Raw genomic sequence first — 5669 nt, 5'->3', positions numbered from 1 at the left:
GAAGCACCCAGTGGGACTGTGATTTGGCTGGCCTGTGGCCAGGGTACATTCGTCATAGAATCATAGTGGATTCATCGTGGGCCACGGAAGAAGGAACCAGGGCTACCCAGAGTGAGCACCGTCGAGCATCCAGTGTCTTCGGAGGAAGACGAACCTGTACATAATTGTGTAGTTATAATCCCCGTGTGTGACTGTTATTTATTAATACATGGTGGTGGAAATATATATAAATTGGAATATTTGTATCCCTCCCCCTTTAGTTTAACTTGCGTTACGGAACACACCCCTTGAAAGCCTCTACTAACTTGGGGCTGGATTCCCCAACTCTACTAACATCAGAGAAGAACCCGGTTGTGTCCCACTAGGGCTGTAACATAATTGGCATCCCCAGCGGGATCCGACCCCTTGTCAAGTATGTTTGACAGGGGTGGTGATGTAGCGCAATAAATAATTCCCCCCGTTTATAATTATTCGGACGTTGTACGTCCTGTGCGGTGTTCGGTGTGATTTAGTGCAATATTGTAGAGTGCGGTGCTCGGTGTGATTACGTGCAATATTGGCAAGTGCGGTGCTAGGTGCGATAAAGTGCAACATTGGCGAAGTTCAGTGCTCGCTGTGTTTAGTGCTCAAGTGAAGTGGTGTATTAAGTGCTCGTGCACCACTTAAGTGACAATGGCGGAAAAAGTAACCCTTGAAGATCTGGACGATGTTCAGGCCTTTCTGAACAAGGAGGACTGTCTTGCCAGATTGAAATATCTGGGAAAACAAGAAATGGTGCTAGTAAGCGCATATCTGGAGATAAAAATACGCGAAAGTGACTCCCGTGTTGAGATCTTGTCAAAGGTCCACAAACATTTGAAGGCCGGGGAGAAACAGGAAAGCGAGGCACAGAGTACAAAGGAAAGTGAGGTGGTAGCTTCCACTGAAAAGGAAGATAAAGGTAGTGACATTGAAAGTGATGAGAGTGAACTGAATATAAGTTTACTCACTGTGAAAATGCGTGAATTAGAGATCCACCGTAAAATAGAATGGAAAAAGCTAGAACTCGCTAGAGAGAGAGAAGAGAAAGCGAGAGAGAGAAGATAAGAAGTTAGAACTGGAAAGAGAGAGAGAAGAAAAAGAAATGGAAATGAAGCGTTTAGAATTAGAAGAAAGGAAAGAAGAGCAAGAAAGAGAAGAAAGAAGAGAAAGAGAACGAGAAGAGCGAGAAAGAGAAAAAGAAGAGCGAGAAAGAGAAGAAAAGGAGAAAGAAAGAAGACACGAGTTAGAAGTATTGCGATTAGACGGTCAGAGGAAAACAACAGAAACGAGTGGTTTCGATCCGGTAAGGAACATCAAAATGGTCCCTAAATTCAACGAAAGGGAAGTGTCGAAGTTCTTCGCAGCCTTCGAGAAAGTTGCAGCCTCTCTGGATTGGCCAAAGGAGAATTGGGCCATCATGATACAGTCCGTCTTGACTGGGAAGGCCCAAATTGCCTACTCCACGTTGTCCCTTGATGACTCCAGTGATTACGACAAGGTGAAGAAGGTAGTGCTCATGGTTTACCAGTTGGTGCCTGAGGCTTACAGGCAGAAGTTCAGGAACCTGAAAAAGACCTCGGAGCACATGTTCACCGATTTCACGACCATCAAGGAACGGCTTTTCCAGGAGTGATGTGCCTCTCGGAAGGTGAGGACGAAAGAAGAACTCGAACAGCTCGTTTTGTTGTAGGATTTTAAGGAATGTCTGTCTGGAAATCTGAAGACATACCTAGAAGAGCAACAGGTACAGACCTTACGTGCAGCAGCCACTATGGCTGAAGAATACATCCTAACACATAGGTCTTCCACTAGGTATGTCCCTAGGAATTACCCACGTCTGTTTGGCAAACCTCGTCAAGACGATGAGAGACCCACCCCACAAAGCGCTATGAAGACGCCCCCAAGTAGCCCTCGAAGGACTAGTCCTAGCAGGTCGAAACACCGTAGTCCAAGGAGGAATGTAGTGTGTTGGACGTGTGGACAGAAAGGACACGTTGCTGCTATGTGCCGAGGCACAAGAGGTAGCGGTCCACGTAGGGAGGTGATGCTGATGGGTTGTGTGACACCACCAGTGGGAACCCAATCTCTGATGACTAGTCAGGAAGGACCAAGATTGTTTGCCCCTCACACTTCAGGCGGGTATGTAACGAGTGATCATACTGGTAGATCAGTTGTAGTGCTCAGAGATAGTGGAGCAGCCCAGTCCCTGATCGTGAGAGACTCGTTACCCGAGGGAGTGAGTGTAGACGGGAGGCAAAAGGTTGTCCTGGTTGTGTTTCCTATGACGCGGTACGTTGCCCCCTTAGTGCCGGTACATCTAGACTCGCCTTACTTCAGCGGCACATGCGCATTGGCAGTAGTTGATACCCTGCCTATAGTTGGGATAGACGTAGTTCTAGCCAACGACTTGGTGACAGGTTGGGACTACGATAATCTCAAGGTTGTGGACTAGCCAGCCGGAGCATGCATAAGGTCTGAGGTGACAACAAGAGACAGTAATACCCAGGTACAGGCAGACGTGAGATTATATAACATGTTTAATTCTCCCTCTCACCAACAGATAGACAGCATTCCGACAGATTCACCTGATTCTTCTCCCGACCAGAAACCTGGGGTTATGGTGACAAGAGCGACTGAGCAAGAGGAGAGGCCTCGGGTACAAGCACCCACGGATACCCAAGAGTCTGGAGTGAAGGCACATCAGTACTTGCAGTATGGCAAGGTACAACGTTCACTGAACTAGCCAGAGATTTCCCAGACGTCAGAGGTATGTGAGGTATGTGCGGAGGTTCTAGTGCCCTCTTTGGTCCAAATCAGGCTAATGGATATAGCCGGCTATGGACATTACAGTCTCATGAAACTTATCCCTAAGTTAGCCAAATGTTTCTTAGCAGTATTTTGTTTTGTTCTCATGTGTGTTTTAGGTAAGGACCAGTGGACGACCCGATAGATGATGGCTCCCATGAACATCATGAAGAGACCCCAGGGATTAGAGACTTGCACTGTGAGTGTTGCAGTCGAAGAAGGGACCTGGAAGGTGATGGTGGATACAGGAGGTATGAGAAATGATATTATGAGTGACTGTTTCCGACAGGTTGACACCCCCCGTGTGATTGCTGAGCCTGGATTCAGCATTATACGGAACGTTGGTCGACATGACGGTGGCAGAGCAGACACCATCTTCAATGTACAAGCAGCTCTGTTGAACGGTTATACTGTAAGTACTGACTTAACAACTATCGCTGTCACTCCAAATTATCAGACCCCTGTATTCCAGGTTCCCGTCTCCCTGAAGAACGACCGGTCCGGTATAAGAAATGCCGTCTGCGACCAGCCATCAATGGTGCCACGACCCAGGGAGGTGTAGATTCCCCCCACATTGCGCCTGTACCGATCCTTACTAAAGACACGTGAGATTATGCCCCTGATTGCCATCTCAGTGAAGGTGTGGGAAGTCACATCAGGCAGGTCATTGCCTACCATCTTCAAGTTTCCTTTGTGCCAGAATCTCCCATTAGGACAGTTTTGCGGACAAGACATCCTCACCACTCCAGTCCATTGTGTATGTGAGTCCGTTTGGAGTTGTACCCACTTATTAATTTGGTTTGTTTTCTCTTTTATAGAAATCCAAACCAAATTCTTTTTGGTGGGGAGGTGTTACGGACCCGAGTCCAGCGTCGGAGCACAGAGCAGTGACGACAATGCCATCTGTGAGTCCGCTCCCGAAACCCACTCCAAATGGACAACGCCATCTAGTGAGGATGGGATATACCAGCCACAGGTGCTGGATTCCTGTCTTAATCAGCTCGTAACATAGCCGCTGCTGACCTCTGGTGAGGTGGCGCTTAGACAGCAACGCCATCTATGGAATGAAGAGGTGGAAGTTTGTGTCTAAGCCTGTAAGTGAGGTTCCCTAGAGCATCCCAGTATTAATGACGTGTCTGATTGCAGAGTCGACCTGGGACTGCTGTATTGGACGATGGATCAGTCTACCCAAGGCAGACAAGGTCTCTTCACCACTCTGCTTTGAAGAAGCTGTGAGTCACCCCCGGACGAACTCTGTTGAGAGTATTAGCCTGCCTGTGGCGTGGCAGTGTCGGGAATCGCCTTATCCGGGGCTAGCTGGTGGAAGAGACTAGCCACTGTGGTGCTGAGTGAGGAGAGTGATCAGCGGGATCACACGAGGCTCCTGCCTAGGGCTCACAACCCTTGTATCGGTCGTGGAGTGGCCTACACAGTGGAGTGGATCGGTACCTGCCAGCTACAGGCTGGATTGTGGTTGAAAGCCTCCACGACGAAGCACCCGGTGGGACTGTTATTTGGCTGGCCAGTGGCCGGGGTAGATTCGTCATAGAATCATAGTGAATTCATCGTGGGCCACGGAAGAAGGAACCAGGGCTACCCAGAGTGAGCACTGTCAAGCATCCAGTATCTTCGGAGGAAGACGAACCTGTACATAATTGTGTAGTTATAATCCCCGCGTGTGACTGTTATTTATTTATACATGGTATAAATATGTAGGTGGTGGAAATATATATAAATTGGAATATTTGTATCCCTCCCCCTTTAGTTTAACTTGCGTTACGGAACACACCCCTTGAAAGCCTCTACTAACTTGGGGCCGGATTCCCAAATTCTACTAACATCAGAGAAGAACCCGGTTGCGTCCCACTAGGGCCGTAACAGTCCACCTCTTTACTCCATAGATGGCGTTCACTATCTAAGCACTACCTCACCAGAGGTCAGCAGCGGCTACTTCACGAGAAAATTAAGACAGGAATCCAGCGCCTATTGCCGGCATATCCTGTCATCACCAGATGGCGTCGTCCATTTGGAGGGGGTTTCGGGAGCGGACTCACAGATGGCGCTGTCGTCACTGCTCCATGCTCCGACGATGGACTCGGGTCCGTAACAGCTATGGGTAGGGAAGGTCACGGTGTGTAATGGGTAGGGAAGGTCAGGGTTTGTAATAGGCTGGGAAGGTCAGGGAGTGTTATGGGTAGAGAAGGTCAGGGTGTTATGGGTAGGGAAGGTTAGGGTATGTAATGGGTAGGGAAGGTCAGGGTGTGTTATTGAGAGGGAAAGTCAGTGTGTGTTATGGGTAGGGAAGGTCAGGGTGTGTAATGGACAGGGAAGGTCGGGGTGTGCTATGGGAAGGTCAGGGTGTGTAATAGGTAAGGAAGGTCAGAGTGTGTTATGGGTAGGGAAGGTCACGGTGTGAAATGGGTAGGGAAAGTCAGGGTGTGTAATAGGTAGGGATGGTCAGGGTATGTAATGGATAGGCAAGGTCAGGGTGTGCTATGGGTAGGGAAGGTCAGGGAGTGTAATAGGTAGGGAAAGTCAGGGAGTGTTATGGGTAGGAAAGGTCAGGATGTGTAATGGCTAGGGAAGGTCATGGTGTGTTATGGGTTCTGAAGGTCAGGGTGTGTAATGGGTAGGGAACGTCAGGGTGTGTTATTGGTTGGGAAGGTCACAGTGTGTGATGGGTAGGGAAGGTCACAGTGTGTAATGTGCAGCGAAGGTCTCGGAGTGTTATAGGTAGGGAAGGTTAGGGTGTGCTATGGGTAGGGAAGGTCAGGGTGTTTAATGAGTAAAGTAGGCCAGGCTGTGTAATGGGTAGGGAAGGTCAGGGTGTTTAATATGTAGGG

The sequence above is a fragment of the Procambarus clarkii genome, chromosome 21, assembly GCF_040958095.1.
Source record: "Procambarus clarkii isolate CNS0578487 chromosome 21, FALCON_Pclarkii_2.0, whole genome shotgun sequence".
NCBI classification, from domain to species: domain Eukaryota; kingdom Metazoa; phylum Arthropoda; class Malacostraca; order Decapoda; family Cambaridae; genus Procambarus; species Procambarus clarkii.
Note: the sequence above shows the minus strand (reverse complement) of the source record.